The sequence below is a fragment of the Molossus molossus genome, unplaced genomic scaffold, assembly GCF_014108415.1.
Source record: "Molossus molossus isolate mMolMol1 unplaced genomic scaffold, mMolMol1.p scaffold_m16_p_7, whole genome shotgun sequence".
In the NCBI taxonomy this organism is placed as follows: Eukaryota; Metazoa; Chordata; class Mammalia; order Chiroptera; family Molossidae; genus Molossus; species Molossus molossus.
The window spans coordinates 47,420,207-47,442,598 of NW_023425401.1; positions in this window are offsets into that span (position 1 = coordinate 47,420,207).

Sequence of the window (22,392 nt, forward strand, 5' to 3'; positions counted from 1 at the left end):
CGAATATAGCTGGGTAATTTCTAAGTTGATAATTTTGTATGGCCTACATATGATGTTACAAATATCTAAATGGCCCTTAGCCGAAAAAAGGTTTCACACATCTGCATGGTGGTGGCAGAGCTTCATGAGCTGCAAGAAAAATACAAAACCTGCCCTGGCCAGTTTGGCTCAGCGGTTGGAGCATCAGCCTGCGGTCCGGAGAGACCCGGGTTCGGTTCCCGCCAAGGGCACGGTTGCAGTTTGTCCCCGGCCCTGGTTGGTCGTGCGGGTGGCAGCCACTCGATGTGTTCCTTTCACGTCGATGTTTCTCTCTCTCTCTCCCTTCCTCTCTCTCCCTCCCGCTCTATCTGTACAAAAAAATGGAAAAATATCCTCGGGTGAGGATTAAAAAAAAAAAAAAAAAAGGAAAAATACAAAACCCAATCCACAAGCACCTTCGAGTACTCTGCTTGTCTCATGTTTGCTCTTACCCCATTGGCCAAAACAAGTCACATGGCATCAAAGTGGTTAGGCACTCAGCCCTGGCCAGTTTGGTTCAGCGGTTAGAGCGTTGGCCTGCGGTCCTAAGAGACCCGGGTTCGGTTCCCGCTAAGGGCATGTACCTCGGTTGCAGTTTGTCCCCGGCCCTGGTTGGTCGTGCGGGTGGCAGCCACTCGATGTGTTTCTTTCATGTCGATGTTTCTCTCTCTCTCTCTCTCTCTCTGTTCCTCTCTCTCCCTCCCACTCTACCTGAACAGAAAATGGAAAAATGTCCTCGGGTGAGGATTAAAAAAAAAAAAAAAAAAGTGGTTGGGCACTCAGAATTACAAGGAAAGGCCACATGGATACAGGAAGGTCAACAATTTGTGGCTATTTTTTCAATGTACCATACATGTTAAACACAGTCAGTTTAACATGCATAACTGAGCACCGACTGGGTGCACAGCTTCAGCTATGTTTACTGGAAAACAAGCCCAAAAGCTACCACAGTACTCAGTTTTCAATAGGACAAAATTTGGATAAATTCTTTAATCTACAAATTTAACATTGATTTAAATTTATTGAGCTTTGGTTGTGTGCAAACATCAGCATTTAGCCACATTATTCCATTTGTCTAAAAAACACTCAACGAGGCAGCTCAGTGTGTTATTTATGAGTATAGACTTGAAGTCAGACTGCCTCTATTCAGTCTTACTTTATTACATATTATTCCCTGTGGCATTTTGGTTAAATAACCTACCACCCAAGGTTTTTGTGTTTTTACGTATTAGTATATACAGGGGTTCTATGTGCCTAAGGTATTGTAAGTGCTATGAAAATTATCACTATTATTATAAATTAGGCATATTATCATCTCTGTTTCAGTAGTCATACAGCCTAGATAAATTAATTAACTCACCAAAACAACACAGTCTACATTTAAGTTGAGACAGTTTGATTCTAAATTCCATGGTTCATCTACTGAACTCTATTTTGTGCAATGGGAAAATGAATATGTGTACTACTTTTACACATAAGTAATATTTTAACCTATAAATAATTACCTACTCTATTAAAAATTTTAACAACCCAAACCATGATTTTCTCTTTTTTATTAACATGTTAAATATTTTGACTTAAATAATTTTAAATAATTGCCTCTATTCTAACATAGAATTCATAATAACAATGCCCAAGTTATACGTAATTAAATTGCTATCTCAAAAAAACATACATAATCTTTACTTTCTTTCTGATAGTTCTAGTTATACATATGCATTTTGCCAAGTTCCAATAGTAAGGATTGATGAGCCTATTGAAAAAAAAAATGTTAAACATAACATAGTGGCCCCAAACATCTGGATTTCAATTCCCAATCTTCCACTTATATGAAGCCTAGGCAAGTTATTGCATTCTCTAACTCTTAGTTGCATATATGAAAATAAAAATATGACCTATATCACAGAGAATTAAATTAAATAAAGGATTTTTAAAAGCTAGAACAGCCTGAGATTCAGTTGGTTGAGTGTCCTCCCACACACAGGAGGTTGCTGGTTCAGTTCCCGGTCAGGGCACATGTCTGTGTTCTGGGAATAATCCCCAATAGGGGGCATAAAGGAGCAGCTGATCAATGTTTCTCTCTCATCAATATTTCTCTCTCTCTCTCCTTCTCTCTCCCTCTCTCTGAAGTCAATAAAAACATATGCTTAATAAAAAGCTAGAAGTGAAAGTTTAATATATGCTGTGATTAAGAATTGAAATCCTAAATGATCTATTAATATAAAAATTTTTTGAGTCAACTGTATGTCAATACAATAAAATATACATTTCAGTATTAGATTATCATGTCATTTGAATTCTATTATACCATGATAGATACAATAGAGGTGTTATAAAAGCACTTTTTAGGAAAGTGGGGCATAGTTTAAACTTATTCATTTAATAAAGTGGCAGCTTTCTGAGGCAGCATTGGTAATGGAGAGCAGTTTTACAGTGCCTATATTATTATGAGCATCGACTTACCGGTATTGATTTACTGTATGAGATACGTAATAGTTTGGAATTGGGTGTTGATACATAATGGTTAGGGACATGGACTCTAGAAACAGATGACCTAGATTCAAACACCACCTCTATCACTTTCCCTGACTGTTATGTTGGGCAAAGACCTACCCTAATCTTGGTTTCCTCATATATACAATGGATTTGATAGCCAACACACAGCTTTATTGTAAGAATTAAATAAGATCACTTATATTAAAGTGGAACCATGTGAAATTGTTATTATTTCCAACACTTTTGACCTCAAAAAGAGGCAATTTCATGTGACTCAATTTAGTGCGGTTACTTACCACAGAAATAACTGAATAATTTCTAGCTATTATTATTATTATTATTATTATTATGACTATAATGCCTGAAAATGATGCAGTTTCCATTTGTACATAGAAGGCTATCTCCTTAAACTGTTAAACATAATCGCATTTTAGACAATGCAACAACAAAGTATAAATTAAATGTAACTAGTAAAATTTAAATTATGCATGAGATAGAAACATTTCTAAAAGAAGAAGAAACTTAGCAGTGAGAAATTCAAATGGATTCAAATACTCAGCAAATATATGTTTTCCTCTTCAGTATTTCATAGTAGGATATTAACTTCTTCCCTGAGATGATCTTGTTTTACTCTCGAGTAATAATACTATTAAATAATACTTCTGGTAGTATACTATCAAATAATATATTACTTTTTTTTTTTTTTTTTGCTGAAAAGAAGAACATAAATGTAACAAAAAGTAACCTAAGTGGCATCCTCTGAAAACTGATGTATATTAAAAGACAGGCCAAGGAAGACAAACATTTCTGTTAAGTTAGATTTTTTGATAGGGTATATTAAAACAGTTACCATGTTTATATATTCCATAGTAGCAAAGTTCTACATTTTTCAAATGACATAAAAATGTACCCTATGTTGCTCAATGTGTTGCTAAACATCTTAGCAAAACATCTTTTTATTGGCTGCCACACATCTGAATATGTCATCTTCTTTATTATTCACCTCTGTGATTTCTCACTATCTACCCCTGGAATTACAATTACACCCCTTCAATCCTCCTGACTGCCACCCTCACCAAACAATGTCTACTAATGAACATAGCTAGTGAGATACCATCCCTGTATTTAGCTATTTCTCCCCATTAATTTATACTGAGACTAATGATCCTCCTGGATAAATAACTTGAGCTAGTATAATTACCATGGCACATACATACTGAAATGTTTTCAAGGACTGGTTTGATATCTGTGGAGTCCAGATTGCCTGGAGCAAGAAGAGAGCTTCCTAGAGAAAACCAACAAAAGAAAGGAATTAAGATATTGAGCAAGCTGCAGACTCCAAGGCAGTTGACAGAGCAAAGGAAGTCCAAGTGTAGGTTCAGTATTCTAATTCTAACACCAGTGTTTCAATGGTAGAAGGTAGAAGCTCTCCTCATAATTTGAAAGATCTGCTAAGGGCTATACTCTTTGAAACAGAAGCAAATTAAGTCTAGTATATACTACCTATTTACCAAGTTGAGTGTTGCATGGAAGTCTTGTTTTCTGTCTTCATTACTGTAGAGATATTGCTCATCTGCTTCAAGGTCCGAAGGTAGATTCCAGATCCTCTCTAGAATGACCTATCTCCAACCTCACCAGCTCCCCTGTGATGGCAATGATCTTAGAAGATGCACTGGAAACCATGAGCATTGCAGTCTTGAGAACAGGACTGGTGCACTGTTTTGTCTCAATCAATTGAGCAACCACTGGAAAAACAAAAACATTTCAAACAATCCTTGCAATATATTTTATCTTAAGTAAGCTTTTGTTGGATGTCTTAAATGGGCATAACATGGAAAAAAATAAGCTTCTTTGTATTTTGTAAGAATAAAAAGAAGACAGAGATGGTGTCCAAGATTTACCAAGATCCGATGTCCTACTGGGGATGACCTTAGAGAAGCATGGTATTTGTGGATCCCTGGGGGATTTGAGCCACTGAATGCAAGTTTTTCTGCCCCCGGGGCAGAAGTTACAATTTAAAGTGATTCATGAGCCCGGCTGGTGTGGCTCAGTGATTGAGTGTCAAACCATGCACTAAGAGGTCACCAGTTCGATTCCTAGTCAGGGCACATGCTCAAGTTTTGGACCCAATCTCCAGTGAGGGGCATGTAGGAGGTAGCCAATTGATGTGTTTCTATCTCTATCTCCTTCCCTCTTCCTCTCTCTCTCTAAAATCAATAAAGAAAAATAAATAAGTAAAGTGGTTCATGAGTACCAATTTCCTTTCAGGAAAGCAAGACAGTTCTTGGAGCATGGACATTTGGGTGTTATTGTCGACACCCTATATCTGCAGTGGTTAGACAGTGAGGCCTGAGCCAGTATTCTACAGGGATTAAGAAAATAGGGCCTACATCATAGTCTATATAAATTATATTCATAAAATTTTATAAAATAAGTAAAATCTTCGTTCAATTTATTATTACTTCAAATTAACTAACATTCTTAGGGATGGGTCTAAACATTAGTGTAAATTGTTACCAGACTTTTCTTCTTTCTACCTGGAAGAATTAACATAAAATATGCTTTTTAAATGCATACAATATGGTTTAATAACTTTTGATTCTTGCTCCATTCTTTCTCTTTCCTTTCGCTCTTGGCTGACCTCACCCGGGACTGGAGCCACTGCCTTCATTTTCCAGCAGAGAAAGTATTCACTTTTCTAACTAATATAACGGTAGCCTGATGTTTCTAATCAAATATAAGGAATTGGATTTAGTTTAAAAGCCTCAGCATAACACATTAAAGAACAGATAAGTTACTACAAGTGTCACTCTCTGGTTCTTAAAATAAAATTATAATACTTGAGAATATGTTCTCCAAGTTTAGATTGTGTTAGTAGTTTTGACTTATTTAATCAATTACTATCATTATCATTATTATTACTTATTGTTAATTCTATTACAGATGTTCCCTATGCCTCCCCTTTGCCTCACTCCACCCTGCCCCCACACTCCCTAGGCCTTCATCAAATTATTGTCTGTGTCCATGGACAAGGCATATATGCATATATACTCTTTGGTTGATTTCTTCCTGCCCTACCCACACTCCTTGACTCTGAGATCTGTCAGTCTATTCCATGTATCCATGCCTCTGGTCTTAGTTTGTTCACCAGTTAATTTAGTGCTTTAGAGTCTACATATAAGTGATATCATATAATATTTGTCTTTCTCTGACTGGTTCATTTTGCTTATCATAACAATCTCCAGGTCTATCCATGCTTTTGCAAAAGGTAAGAGTTCCTTCCTTTTTATAGCCACATAATATTCCATTGTGTAAATGCACCACAGTGGTTTTTTTTTTTTTTATTCATCTACTGATGTGCATTAGGGCTGTTTCCAGATCTTGGCTATTGTAAATAACACTGCTGTGAACATACAATATATACCCAGAAGTGGGATCGCTGGCTCAAAAGGCAGTTCCATTTTTAATTTTTTGAGGATGTTTCCACAGTGACTGCAGCAGTCTGCATTCCCACCAAAAGTGCATTAGAGTTCCCTTTTCTCCACATCCTCCCCAGCATTTGTTGTTTGTTGATTTATTGATAGTAACCATCCTGACATGTGTGAGTTAATGCCTTACTGTAGTTTTTATTTGCATCTTTTTGATGATTAGTGACACTGAGTTGAACATTTTTTCATATGTCTATTGACCATCTATCTGTCCTCTTTGGAGAAGTGTCTCTTCAGGCCCTTTGCCCATTTTTTAGTAGGATTGTTTACTTTTCTTGTGTTGAGTTGTATAAATTCTTTATACGTATATATTTTGGAAATTAACCTCCTCTCTGATTAATCATTGGCAAATATGTTCTCCCAGATGGTGGATTCCCTTTTCATTTTGTTGATGATTTATTTTTTTGTGCAAACACTTTATTTTTTATATATATAGTCTCCTTTGTTTATTTTTTTCTTTTGTTTTCCTTACCCTTGAAGATATATCAGCAAAAATATTGCTCCAAGAGATGTCTGAGATTTTACTGCCTATGTTTTCTTCCAGGATTTTTATGGTTTTGTGACTTACATTTAAGTCTTTTATCCATTTTGAGTTTATTCTTATGTATGGTGTAAGTTGGTGGCCTAGCTGCACTTTTTTTCTTTTGCATGTTGCTGTCCAATTTTCCCAACACCATTAATTGAAGAGACTATTTTTTCTCAATTGTATGCTCTAGCCTCTTTTATCAAGTATTAATTGACCATAAGAATGTGGGCTCTCTATTCTGTTCCATAGATCTATATGCCTGTTCTTGTGCCAGTACCACACTGTTTTGATTACAGTGGATTTGTACTATAGTTTGATATCCTCCAAATTTGGATTCCTCCAAATTCTTTCTCAAGATTTCTGAGGCTATTTAGGGTCTTTTTTGGTTCCACAGAAATGTTTGGAATATTTGCTCTAGATCTGAAACAACCATTGACATTTTAAAAGGAATTGCATTGAGCCTTAGCTGGTTTCGCTCAGTGGTTAGAGCATCGGCCCACGAACCAGAGAGTCCCGGGTTTGGTTCTCACTCAGGACACATACCTCGGTTGCAGTTTGTCCCTGGCCCTGGTTGGGGTCATGGGGGTGGCAACCACTCGATGTATCTCTCTCACACCGATGTTTCTCTCTCTCTCTTCCTCCCACTCTATCTGAAGATAAATGCAAGAATGTCCTCGGGTGAGGATAAAAAAATAAGTAAGCCCTGGCCGGTTTGGCTCAGCGGTTAGAGCGTCGGCCTGCGGTCCGGAGAGACCCGGGTTCGGTTCCCGCTAAGGGCACGTACCTCGGTTGCAGTTTGTCCCCGGCCCTGGTCGGTCGTGGGGGTGGCAGCCACTCGATGTGTTCCTTTTATGTTGATGTTTCTCCCTCTCTCTCTCTGTTCCTCTCTCTCCCTCCCACTCTACCTGAACGAAAAATGGAAAATGTCCTCGGGTGAGGATAAAAAAAAAAAAAAGTAAATAAAAAATAAAAGGGATTGCATTGAAAATATGTGTGTGTGTGTGTGTGAGTATTGGGTAGTATGGACATTTTAATGATGTTAATTTTTCCAATCCACGAACATGTTATATTCTTCCATTTTTTTTGTGTGTGTCTTCCTCTATTTCTTTTTCCAGTGACTATACTTTTCTGAGTATTGGTCTTTTACCTCCTTGGTTAAGTTTATTCCTGGGTTCCTTTTTTTAGCTGTTGTTGTTGCAATGGTAAATGGGATTGTTTTCATGGTTTCTCTCTCTGAGAGTTCATTATCAGTGTATAAAAGTGCCACTGATTTCTGGATATTAATTTTGTATCCTGTCATTTTTTCAAATTCATTTATTAAATCTAGTAGTTTTTTGATGGGGGTCTTTAAGGTTTTCAAAGTACAATATTATGTCATCTTTGAAAAATGACTTCCTCCTTTCTAATTTGGATGCCTTATATTTCTGCTTCTTGTCTAGTTACTGTGGTTAGGATTTCCAGCACTATTTTGAAAAAAATATATATTTTAAAAATTTATTTTGGAGAGAGAGTAAAGGAGAGAAAAAGAGAGATAGAAACATCGATAAGAGAGAACATCGATTGGCCACCTCTTGAATGCTTCCCACTGGAGACTGGGCCCACAACTTGGGCTTGTGCCCTGAACAGGAATTGAACTGGCAACTTCTTGGTGCGTGGGTCAATGCTCAACCACTGAGCCACACTGGCAGGGCTCCAGCAATATTTTGAATAAGAGTGGTGAAAGAGGACATTTCTCTCTTGTTCCTGATCTTTAGGGAAATGTTTTAGTTTTTGCACATTGAATATTATGTAGGCTGTAGGTTTATGATATATGGTTTTTATTATGTTGAGGTATGATCCATCGATTCCCACTTTGCTGAGAATTTTTATCATAAATGTATGCTGGTTTTTGCCAAATGCTTTTTCTGCATCTATCAATATGATCATGTGATTTTTGTCTTTCACTTTGTTTATGTGATGTATCACAATTATTGATTTGTGAATATTCTACCAAACTTGCATCCCTGGAATAAATTCCACTTGGTCCTGGTGTATTAATATTTTGTTGAGGATTTTGGCATCTAAGTTCATCAGCAATATGGACCTATAACGTTTTGCGTAGTGTCATTATCTGGTTTTAGAATTAGGGTAATGCTGGTCTCGTAAAATGAGCTTGGAAATCTTCCTTACTCTTGAATTTTTTTGGAATAGTTTGAGGAGGATAGATGTTCTTCTTTAATGTTGGTAAAATTCATCTGTGAAGCCATCTGGTGCAGGACTTTTACTTGAGGGAAACTTTTGTTATTACTGCGTGATTTCATTAGTTGTTATTGGTTTACTTAGGTTTTCTGATTTTTCCTGATTGAGTTTTGAAAGATTAAATGTTTTAGGAATTTGTCCATTTCACCCAGGTTGTCCAATTTGTTGGCATATAGTCGTTCAAAGTATTTTATTACAATCCTTTCTATTTCTACGATGTCAGATGTTACTTCACATGTTTCATTTCTGATTTATTTATTTGGGTCCCCTCTCTTTCTTGATGAACCAGGCTAAAGGTTCATCAATCTTATTTATCTTTTCAAAGAATCAGATCTTGGTTTTATTATTCTTTTGTATTGTTATTTATTTATTTATAGTTTCTATATTGTTTATTTCCTCTCTGATCTTTATTATTTTCTTTTTTCTACTTACTCTGGGCTTTTCTCATTGTATTTTTTCTAGTTCTTTTAGATGTAGGGGTAGATTGTTTTACATTTCTCTTGTTTCCTGAGGTAGACCTGTAATGCTGTGAGGTACCCTCTCAGGACTGCTTTTGCTGTGTCCCATTGATTATGGTTTGTTGTGTGTTCATTTCCATGTGTTTCCAGGAAATTTTTAATTTAGTCCTTGTTCTTATTGGTAACCCATTCATTGTTTAATAACATACTATTTAACCTCCATGTGTTTGGATGTTTTCAAGTTTTTTAATTATAATTAATTTCTACTTTCATGCCATTGTGATTCAAAAAGATGCTTGATATAATTTCAATATTTTTGAATTCGTTTAGACTTATTTTGTATTCTCAGATGTGGTCTATCTTTGAGAATGTTCCATGTGCACTTGAGAAGAATATATATTCTGAAGTTTTTAGATGAAATGTTCTGTAAATATCACTTAAATCTATCTGGTTCAGTGTATCATTTAGGATTTTTGTTTTCTTGTTCTTTTGTCTAGATCTATCCAGTGATATCAGTGGGGTGTTAACGTCCCCTACTAGACTATGTTGCTCTTGATCTCTCCTTCTAATATTGGGTGCATATAATTTTACCTGGATTATTTCCTCTAGTTGAATTGATCCTTTTAGTATTATGTAGTGATCTTATTTGTCTATTGTTATGGACTTTGATTTGAAGTTTACTTTGTCATATATAAGAATTGCTACTCCAGCTTTTTTATTGATTCCATTTGCATGGAATATTTTTTCTCCATTCCTTCACTTTCAACCTGTGTGAGTCTTTTATTCTGAGGAGGATCTCTTGTAGATAGCATGTATATGGGTCATGTTTCCTATCCAATCAGCTACCCTATGTCTTTTTTTTTTCTTTTTAAACTTACCTTTATTGTTGAGTGTATTACAGAGGTCCCTCTTTTTCTCCCCTTGACCCCATCCTCCCCACTCCCATGACCCTCCTGCTTTCCCCACACTATTGTCTGTGTCTATTGGTTATGCATATATACATATAAGTTCTTTGGCTTCTTTCTTCCCACCCCACCTCATTCCTTTACGTCGAGATTCATCAACCAATTTGTACTTCCTAATCCCTTCATCTTTTTCACCCAACTCTCCTCCTACCTGGCAAGCAACAAAAAGTTATCTGTATCTGAGTCTGTTTCTGTTCTGCTTGCTCACTTGGTTTGTAGATTCAATTGTTGACAGATATGTATTTATTGCTATTTTATTGTTCATATATATATTTTTTTCTTCTTCTTCAAGAAGTCCTGTCAACATTTCATATAACACTGGTTTGGTAGTAATGAACTCCTTTAGCTTTTTCTTGCCTGGGAAGCTCTTTATATGGCCATCAATTCTAAATGATAGCTTTGCAGGATAGAGTAATCTCAGTTTGAAGTCCTTGCTTTTCATCACTTTAAATATTTCTTGCACTCTCTCTTGGCTGACAACCTTATGGGAGCTCCATTGTAGGCAACTAACTGCTTTTCTCTTGCTGCTTTTAAGATTCTCTCTTTGCCTTTAACCTTTTTCATTTTGATGATAATGTGTATTGGTGTAGACTTCTTTGGGTCCATCTTGTTTAGGACTCTCTGTGCTTCCTAGACTTGTATGTCTGTTTCCTTCACCAAGTTAGGAGACCTTTCTGTCATTATTGTTTCAAATAGGTTTTCAATGTCTTGCTCTCTCTCTTCTCCTTCTGGCACTCCCATGATGCAAATGTTGGTACATTTGAAGTTCTCCTACCGGCTCCTTATAATATCCTCATTTTTTTTAGATTCTTTTTTTCTTTTTTTTTTATCCTCACCCGAGGACATTTTTCCATTTTTTGCACAGATAGAGTAGGAGGGAGAGAGAGGAAGAGAGAGAGAGAGAGAGAAACATCGATGTGAAAGGGACACATTGAGTGGCTGCCACCCGCACGACCTACCAGGGCCGGGGACAAACTGCAACCAAGGTACATGCCCTTAGCGGAAACCGAACCCGGGTCTCTCTGGACCGCAGGCCAATGCTCTAACCACTGGCCAAACCGGCCAGGGCTAGATTCTTTTTTTCTTTTTGCTGTTCTGATTGGGTGTTTTTTGCTTCCTTATATTCAAAATCAATTATTTGCTTTTTTAGCTTTACCTACTCTACTATTGATTCCCTGTAAATTATTTTTTATTTCAGTTAGTGCATGCTGATTTCTGACTGGTCCTTTATTACGCTCTTGAGGTCCTCACTAAGTTCCTTAACATTATCACAAAGTTCCCTGAAATTCTAAGTTCATTGAGCACCCTTATAAGCAGTGTTTTGAACTCTGCATCTGTTAGATTGCTTATCTTCATTTCATTTAGTTCTTTTCCTGGGGTTTTGTTCTGTTCTTTCATTTGGGACATATTTCTTTGTCTCCGCATTTTGACTGCCTCCCTATGTTTGTTTCTAAGTATTAGGTAGAGTTTCTTTGTCTCCTAGGCTTCCTAGGGTGGCCTGTTATAGTAGCTTTCCTGTAGGGTCCAGTAGCATATCCTCCCTGCTCACCCAGCTGGGCCCTTGTGGTGCACCCCTGATGTGGACTTATACCCTTCTGTTGTAATTCAGTCTTGATTGCTGTTGGCACATCAATAGGGGGGGTTTACTCAGGTAGATTAGCTAGCTGCAAAGACTGACTGTGCCCACTAACTACTGACCTCTGACTACCTTGGATGACCAGCTGTGCAGGGGCCCACCACACAGAGCAAGACTTAATTCAGCAGTGCTCTGGTACCCCCTGAGTCCATTCCTTCACTGTGTCACTTAGGTGGTTGGGTGGTGGTGCTTTGCAGTGTTCTGAAGCTGTCCACTGGGTGTGCTGGCTCTGGTGCAAGGTCAGCCACTGCCTGTGTTCTATCCAGGGTCATTAGGCATAAGCCACAAAGCAATCTGCAAATGGCTGCTTCTTGTTCTGCGCTTTGAGGTGCCCATGCAAAGCCAAGCGGTGAACCAAGACTGGCTGATTCTAATGCCAGGCTTGGGCCATTTAGTGAGAGGTATGGGGCTCACTGTGACCAGGTTCTGCTTGTTTGAGAGAATTTAGAAAAACTTGAGGCAGGAGCCAAAACAGGCCAATCCTATGGTAAAACCACTGGGAACAGCTTGTGTGGGCCTAAAAATGGGATGGGGCAAGGCCTCAGGGAATCACTAGGATGGGGTAAATAGTGTGAGCCAGGTTGCTGGAGTCCCACATATGGCTTCCAGAGGTAACTAACTGCTTTTCTCTTGCTGCTTTTAAGATTCTCTCTTAAAAGATTCTCTCCTGTGGGGAAGGGCTCACCAAAGAAACAACTGACAAACAAACATTTGTCCTGGACAGAGTGCCTCTCCAGTTCTCGCCGTGATGCCAAACAACTCAGTTTTTCCATGTGTGTCTTTGGTGCCCTTCAAGCTGCCTTCCCTCTGTGCTGGAGCTCAGTGGAAGTGGGTCCAAGTAAGTACTTACATGGGCCTTTTAAGAAGAGTTGCCTGGGGCTCCAGCAGCCTCAGCCGCTCTCATTCTCAGTTCCCACTGGTTTTTACAGTCAAAAGTTATGGGGACTTCTTTTCCTGGCACTGGAACTCTGAGCTGGTTTCCTCATGTGAGATAGGGGCCTGCTGCTCCTCAGGGAGGAACTTCACAGCCGAAGTATCCCTCCTGAATTTTATCCACCACACGTGTGACTTCCATTCAGCTTGATTTCAGGTGATTCTGAAGGATGTTTGTTCTGTAGTTTAGTTGTAATTTTAATGTGGTTGTGGAAAGAGGCAAGTACCATGTTTACCTGTACCACCATCTTGACTATAAGTAAAGTTATCCTATGTCTTTTGATTGGAGCTTTTAATCCATTTGTATTAAGGTTATTATTTATTGCCATTTTTATTATTTGTGCTTATGTTCTTCTCATTCTCTATTTCTTCTTAATGCAGTCCCTTTAACATTTCTTGTAATGCTAGTTTGGTGGAGATATATATATATATATATATATATATATATATATATATATATATAAATAAAATATCTGGGAAGCTCTTTACTTCACTTTCAATTTCAAATGATAGTCTTGCTGGATAGAATAATTTTGGTTTTAGATACTTGCTTTCCATTACTTTGAATACTTCATGCCATTCTCTTTTGGTCTGTAGTATTTCTGTTGAGAAATCATCTGCAAGTTTTATGAGAGCTCCTTTGTAGGTGACTGATTGCTTTTCTCTTGCTGCCTTTAAGATTCTTTCTCTGTGTTTAATTTTTGGCATTTCAATTATTATATGTCTTGATGGGGGCCTCTTTGGGGTCATCTTGATTGGGATTTTCTGTGCTTGCTGAATTTGTGTGACTTTTTTCTTCACTAGGTTAGGGAAGTTTTCTGTCATTATTTCTAAAGATAATTGCTCATTTTGTTCTTCTTCTGCTACTCCTATAATGCAGATGTTATTCCTTTTCATGTTGTCACAAAGCTCCCTTAAACTGTCCTCCTGTATTTTAATAATATTTTTCTTTTTGTTGCTCTTATTGAGTGATTTTTTTCTATCTTGTCTTCAAATTCACTGATTCAATACTCGGTTTCCTCCAATCTACTGTTTATTCCTTCCACTGTGTCCTTTATTTTAGCTATTCAGTCTTCATTTCTGACTGGTTGTTTTTCATGTTTCCTATGAATTTTTTCATGGTGTTGAGCATCCTTATAATCATTACTCTAAACTCTATGTCTGATAAATTGCTTATCTCCATTTCATTTAGCTTTTCTGGAGAGTTCTCTTGTTCTTTCATTTGGGGCCTCTTTCTTTGTCTCCCCATTTTAGGTGACTCTTTGTGCTTGTTTCTATTCATTAGGTAGATTTTCTATGTCTCCTAGTCCTCATGGGCTGGCCTTCTATAGTGGGTGTCTTGTGAGACCCAGTGGCTTAGTGTTCTTGATCTTTTGAGGTGTGTGCTCTAGGAATATACCTTGTGTGGGATTTGTGGGCCCTCCTAATGCAATTGGCTCATAATTGCTGTTGTTCTCTTTTTGGGGGGGGGGGGGGGCTTGGTCTTTCTGCTGGCTGACAATGAGGCTCAATCTTAACCACATCATGCTAACTGTTATACAGGTGCTGATAAAGCAAAACAAGACCAAAACAAAACCAACACACACCAAATAATACAAATAACAAGTATGAAAACAACACTCCCAAGAAAAATAAAAGAAAAAGAGAAGAAAAAAAATACTATAATACAAGAGACCAAAAGAATTAGAGCAGAAAGAAACAAATGAGAGGAGAATGTGAAAGAAAAGAAGATGGAGGAAAAAAGAATAAAAGATAAAAAAAATAAATAATAATAACCTTAAAAGGGTAATAATAATGAATAAAATGATATAAAAATAGAAAAAAATGAAAAAAATAAAGTAAAAAAGCAAAGAGAAAGAAAATATCATAGATGTAGAAAAAGAAAGAGAAATGAGGGATATGAGAGAAAAAAAGGGAAGAATAAAAATTAAATATATTATAAAATAAGAAAGAAAAGCTTATACACAATCACAGGTCTCCCAGTAAGTTCTCTGGTCCAATCAAGGTCAGTCGTGGTCCCTGTTATACATATGATGACAAAACAAAACAATGTCCCTGCTTGGTTTTTGGCTACCAGTCTGACTTTCTGCAGGGCAGAGCCCCAAATTATTTGGTAGTTGGGGCTCTGGAAACCCAGAGACTGTGTCTGCCTCGGATTCACAGCTTGAATGTCCCTGCTGAATTGTTCTACCTTCCCCCATGGAGCTAAGCTCTGCTGGTGTATCTGGGAACAGGGGGGTTTAAACAGTCTCACGTTGGGGGAGGGTGAGTATAAGCTGTAGGAGTGGGGACGGATACTTTCTCTCCTTCCCTAGGCTGTGCTGGCTGTACTCACTGGAGAGCTCACATCTGCTTTCCCTTAATGCCGCCAAAGGGCCCCATCTGCCTCTGGGAAAAACCCATCTGGGAGACACTGTTGCAGTACCTCAGCTCTGCCTACCTCCCAGGCACCCCTGCTGCCACACAAAGTAGGAGGGAATAAAAACAACCAGCCCCATTTAGTTCAATCTTTCTGTACAGCCTGCCCTCCATTGGGCAGGGCCTCTGCCCAGGCTCCAACCTGCCAAATGTCTGTGTTCCCTGTGCTGTCAGAATGAATGTGGACTTCTACCCATGCCATTTTCCTTTGGCTCAGATTCCAGCAGGACAGTGCAGACTTAGCAGTTTTGCAGGTTGGGGTCAGAGTGCCATCCATAAGCTTGAGATGGAAGTGAGGTGGGCAAGTTCAATCTGTATTTTCTTTTCCTCGAGGCACACAGACCAGCCCCTGTTCAGCTCTCTGCCCAATGTTCTACCAGAGGATGGAGGATCTCTCAAAGTCACTGCTGGGTGTACTGATTATCGCCCCTGCCACGGAGCTCTGCAGTGTGGAGTTATGCCACATGGCCTCTCCCCTAGTCCCAGATAAGAGCTATTATCCCCAACTGGTACTGCAACAAAGAGATGCTCTTTGCCTGGGGTGGTTCAGTTTGAGCTTCCTAGATGGACCGAATCTTTACTGCTTCCCACCAACCGGTGCCACATGGTTCCCCTTCTCTTCTGTTTTTTTTTTTCTGATTTGGGGATCCCTGCTGAGACCCCATGTTCCCAAAGTGTTGAAGACTCCATTGCTACAGAATCTCTCTGACTTCCCAGCAGCACACCTGTGGAGTTGGCTCACTGTCTCCATGTCTCCTTCTGTCTTTCTTCTGTGTTCCCTATTCACAATATTTCAGATCAGCTACACTTGAACTGGTTTTTCAAGTCGGTTGTCCTGCAGGTTAGTCCGGCCAGTGTTGGGAGCAAGTGGTCAGAGGTTCCAGCTCCTCTGAACCCATTTTGGATCTCCTTCCCCCAGACTGTGAGCTGCACCTGTGCTGTGGAGGTTTGTCTCCACTTTGTACATCAGTGAACTCAAATTTAGCCTTCCTGTGGTACCCCTGGGGCTCGCTGCTCTCTCTCTACCTTGGGTGGTCATGGGTAAGTTCTTCTAGGGGCCCAGCCCTACAGCTTTTGTGTTATGACCTCTCAGACTTTATTTGAGCATTTCCTTTTCCAGCCTGTGTCTGGAAATCTTAAATATTATTTTTTAAATTAAGGTTATTTTTAAATTTTATTCCTCTATTTTTAATTAACATCTATATAGATAAAACTTCCTCCTAATGGCATAAATTCAATTTAGTTTGTTGAACAAATATGGAGACTCTGTTTTAGAGACAACTGTGTCCAGCATCAGAAAGAAGAAATTGTGTTTTTTTCTTTCATTGCATAGAATGTATTTTACATAACAGATAATCAGTACACAGTTATTGAATTGAACTGAAGCATTTTTTGTTTGTGCTTTTAAAATAGTGAAACTTTTATATAGGTTTAGATAGGCTAACAAAGTATATAGCGATAGTTCAGGTTTCAAAGGAGGTGTCATAGTAGAGACCCAGTGGTGCAAAAGAAGAGATGATTTCAGGATTGTCTGCCTCCTGTCAGACAAGAGGAGGTACATGCCAGACAGAAACAGCCAGTGATTCATTGATCTGGTGATGGATGCATGGATATTGGAGCATAAAATATCAATCTGGGACCATATGCATCTCAAAAACAGTATAGGTGACACTAAAATTGTGTTAGCCATATTAGTCAAAATTTTAATATTTAATATTGGTGGATTTGGAGTTGACAATCAGTATTGGTACCAGGAGGCTAGGAGCCTGTGAAACTGGAATGCAAGGGTCAGTGATTCGGTTATTATAAGATTATGAGGAAAAAAACAGGCTACCATAGCTGACATGAAGGTCAGTTGTAGGAATCACAAAAAAGTGAAAATGTTAACATAAAAATGGATAGATATTGTGGAAGGAACCTGAGTATTGGAATTAGACCTGAAATTTAATTTTTATCTGTGGCTTTCAATGCATTAATTAATATACTTAAGCCTCAGTTTATCCTGAATGTGGGAATAATATTAAATGTATGTGAACTAACTAGCATAGTGCCTGGTACATGGCAGAGGCTAAGTAAATGTTAATACATATCCCTTGGTGCATGCATAGTAAATAAATGTATAAGCTGTGATACTGTTCCACAAATAATCTAGGTAAAAGAAACTGTACTCTAGTGCAGAGGTGCAGGCCACTTTGTGATATGTTACACCAAGACTACCTTGGGGCCCGGTCAGTGTGGCTCAGTGGTTGAGCATCAACCCATGCACCAAGAAGTCGCTGGTTCCATTCCTGGTCAGGGCACATGCCCAGGTTGTGGGCCTGATCCCTAGTGGGGGGCATGCAGGAGGTGGCCAATCGATGTTCTCTCTCATCGATGTTTCTATCTCTCTCTCTCCTTCTCCCTTCCTCTCTCTCTAAAAATCAATAAAAAAAAAAAAGACTACCTTGAGTTCTGAGGACCTGGGAGCAGCAAGACATTCACACTGAGATGGAGATCAGTTATCATCTTGGATAGTGGTAGTTTCTGATAGTATATGACTGTCTCTATTTTTCCAGTTAAACAATTATTTATTCTTTATTAAAATAATAGTAAAAATTATTTTCTTTTATATCTTTAATAGCCTATAAAATATATACTATTATTTTTATTTCCTGCTAAAGAAGGTAAAGCGCAAAGAATCTAACATTCTTAAGTGAGCCTGTAAAATGTCCACGTCTCTCCATGTTTATTGTCAATACCCTTACCCAGATCCAGATCACTCTCATTGCTCGTCTGTACTACTCCCAGACTCTCCTAATTTGAAGCCTCAAGTCCACTATTTCTTTCTCTAACCAACCTTTCACATTGTTTAGTAGCAGTCTTACTTAATGTTAAATTTTACATTTAATAGGTCTTTCATTTCAGAATGCTTCAATAATTTCCCGATGCATTTAAAGCAAACACCAGACTCATCATCAACAATCATGACCCTTCCAAACCCATGTCTCCGTCTGACCCTCAGTCAGCATGACCAGCCACACTGTTCCTCTTTCAATTTTCTACTACAAGGACTTCATTCATGTTCGTCCTCTGTGAGAACAATCTGAACTCCCCATTCTGTCTTCTCATTCTTCAGATATCAGCCTAAACTCACTTCCTCAGAGAGAACTTCCTTTACTGCCAAATTTAAATTGGATCTCTCTAATTATCCCTTCAAGAGCATAATTGTTCCCATCTTAGATCTTTACATTTCAGTTTTCAACTATCTATTTATTTGTGTGATTACTACTCATTGTGTATCCTATCCTCTAGACCAGTGGTTCTCAACCTTCCTAATGCCGCAACCCTTTAATACAGTTTCTCATGTTATATGTGGGTGTATCTGCATGTGGGTGGGCCCACCTGGAGACAGATAGAGGAGTGGGGTCTTGGTTCCTAAGACCATCAGAAATATGTGTTGTCCGATGGTCTTGGGTGACCCCTGTGAAAGAGTCGTTCGACCCCCAACGGGGTTGTGACCTGCAGGTTGAGAACCACACTCTAGACCTTACCTGTTGCAAAATTAATGACTATTTCTGTATTCTTCACAGCTCTATATCTGCCCAGTGGTCTGCACTGGACCTGATACACATCAGGTGCTCAATACATATCTTTATTGATTTAAAAAAGAACATTTTTTTTCTTTATTGATTTTTAGAGAGAGAAGAAGGGAAAGGGAGAGAGAAATAGAAACATCTATGAGAGAGAACATCATTTGGTCACCTTCTGCATACCCCCAACTGGGGATTGGGCCCACAACCTGGGCATGTGCCCTGACCGGGAATCGAACCAGTGACCTCTTGGTGCATGGGTCGATGCTCAACCAGTGAGCCACATTGGCCAAGCTTTTTATTGCTTTTTATAAAGAGAGAGATAGAGTCCTGGCCAGTTTGCCTCAGCAGTTAGAGCGTTGGCCCGGGGACCAAAGAGTCCATATAATAACAAGTATAACAGGTTCAATTTCAGCCAAGGGTTTTTTCCTCAGTTGTGATTTGTCCCTGGCCCGATTGGGGTTGTACGGGTGGCAGCCAGTCGATGTGTCTCTCTTACATTGATATTTCTCTCTTCTCTCTCTTCCTCCCACTCGTCTGAAGATAAATGTAAAAATATCCTCAGATGAGGATTAAAAAAATAAATAAAGAGAGATGGAAACATCGATGTGAGAGAGAAACATCAATTGGCTGCCTCCTGAATGCCCCCTACTGGGGATTGAGCCCACAACCCAGGCATGTGTCCTGACCAGGAATTGAACCAGGACCTCTCAGTCCATAATACAATGTTCAATCCACTGAGCCACACCAGGCAGGCTGAATACATATTTTTTAATGAAAGGATAAAGATCACAGTTAAATGAATAGAATGACAGATACTCTGAAAATTACGTTACATACATATGTGAGACCATATAATAAAAAGTATTTCTGGTAAAACAAAAACTCCAATATATTTCTTCAGATAACAATGTACTGGCTCCATTAACTTGGAGAGTAAAGCTACACATTTCTTCTTTGGAGTTACCATATAAATATTGGGCTTGTTTTTTCTCCATAATCTCTGAAGTTTAGATTCTTAATCATATATATATATATATATATATATATATATATATATAATTACATGTTGCATTACTCTTAAATTTATTTTTTAAAATGTTCCTTGTTTTAAATTTTTATTGTGGTTTAACTATAATTTTTCCTCCCATAATTCATTTGAAGTCATTATGAGAATCGAAAAGAAAATTAACTTTAAATATTTAGCTAAAACTCAAAGATGTCTTTACTTCATAAAAATACAGAGATTTAAAAAAATCTCGTAATGCTGCTTAGAAATGTTATTTTAAATATATCAATGTGCTGGTTTATTTTAACAAGAGATAAAGATAGTCACATGAAGTTCTTATGTTGCTTACATTTCAAACAGAAAATGGCATTCAAAATAGATTACATGGGATCCTCTAAAATTTTATTGAAATGTAACATAGACTCACAAAAGTACACAGATAATAATTATATAGCCCATTGAATTATTACAAAGTGAATATGCATATGTAACTAACATCACTTCTCAATTATGATTTCCCCTTGCAAAGATAAGCACTCTTCTGACTTCTATCAATATAAAATGGTTTTCCCCATTTTTGAAGTTTACCTAAAATAAATCATATAGTATGTACACTTTTGGTTCTAGCTTATTTTGTCCAGTATATGGTAGATTCTGTTCTGCTCTTGGGTGTAACATGAATTTTTTTTTTCCTTTTTTACTGCTGTAAAGTATTTTATTTTAAGTATTTACCACAGTTTATCAATTCTATTATTGATGTACTTTTGACCTTTTTGAGAGGTTCTTATGAATAATGTTTTCCTTAAAATCTTTGACTAGGACTTCTGGTCAAGATGGCAGCGTAGGTAAACATGGTACTGCCTCCTCCCACAACCACATCAAAATTACAACTAAACTACAACACAACCATCATTCACAACTGCCTGAAATCAAGCTGAATGGAAGTCCTACAACTACGGAATTAAAGAAGCCGCCACATTGAGACTGGTAGGATAGAGGAGATGCAGATGGGCTAGTCCCACAACCATGTGTAGAGAATAAAAATCAGGAGAGACCTTGGCTGGGAAGGTCCTCCCTGAGGACTGAAGGGTCCCCACCTCACACCAGGCCACCAGCTCAGGGTTCCAGTGCCAGGAAGAGAAGTCCCCATAACTTCTGGCTGTAAAACCAGTGGGAACTGAGCTGAGGAAGGCTGAGGCTTCTGCAGTCCCAGGCAGCTCCTCTTAAAGGGGCCACGCACAGACTTGCTCCCTCTGAGCTAGAGGGGAGGCAGCTTGAAGGGCACCAGAGAACAGGGAAGAACTGAGCTGTTTGGCCTTGGGATGAGGGCTGGAAGGGCAGCTTTCTCCTGGACATACGTGCTGGCTGAGGCTGTTGTTTCTTTGATGAGCCCTTCCCCCACAGGGCAGCAGAGGCCGCCATATCTGGGACTCCAGCAACCTGGCTCACACTGTTGGCCCCGCCCTGGTGATTCCCTGAGGCCTCACAGAAAACACCCAACCAGAACAGCAAAAAAACACAAAGAATCCAAAAAAATGAGGATAGTGTAGGAGTTGCTGGGACTATTTCAAGTGTGCCAACATTCGCATCATAGGGGTGCCTGAGGGAGAAAAGAGAGAGCAATAAATTGAAAACCTATTTGAAACAATAATGACAGAAAATTTCCTTAACTTGGTGAAGGAAACAGACATACAAGTCCAGGAAACACAGAGAGTCCCAAACAAGTTGAACTCAAAGAGGTCCACACCAAGACACATCATCATCAAAATGCCAAAGGTTAAACACAAAGAGAGAATCTTAAAAGCAGAGAGAGAAAAGCAGTCCATTACCTACAAAGGAGCTCCCATAAGACTGTCAGCTGATTCCTTAAAACAAACTTTGTAGGCCAGAAAGTAGTGGCAAGAGATTTTCAAGGCGATGAAAAGCAATGACCTACAACCAAGATTACTCTATCCTGCAAAGCTATAATTTAGAATTGATGGTCGTATCAAGAGTTTCCCAGATAAGAAAAAGCTAAAGGAATTCACCACCACCAAACCAGTATTACATGAAATGTTGAAAGGTCTTCTTGAAGGTGAAGAAGAACAAAAATATGAACAATAAAATGGCAATTAATACATATCTATCAACAATTGAATCTATAAAGAAAATGAGCAAGCAGAACAGAAACAGACTCATAGATACAGATAACTTTTTGTTGCTTTCCAGATGGGTAGGGGCTGGGGGGATGGGTGAAAAAGATGAAGGAATTGAGAAGTACAAATTGGTTGTTAGACTGATGAACCTCAAAGGGAAGGGTGGAGGAAGGGTGGGATGAGATAAACCAAAGAACTTCTATGCATATATGCATAGCCAACAGACACCAACAATAGTGTGGGAAATGCAGGAGCGGGGCAGGATTGGAGAGGAGGGGGTCAATGGGGAAAAAGGGAGAAACATCTGTAATACATTCAATAATAAAGATGAGTTTAAAAAAATCCTTGACTATGTTTTGTGGTGCACATATGTATTCAGTTTTGTTGAATATATATCTAGGAATAGAATTGTTGGATATGCGTATCTCTAGTTTTATCAAACATTGCCAGGTTTTAGAGTGATTGTGTCTCTTTATATTCACATTGGCAGTGCTTAAAATGTC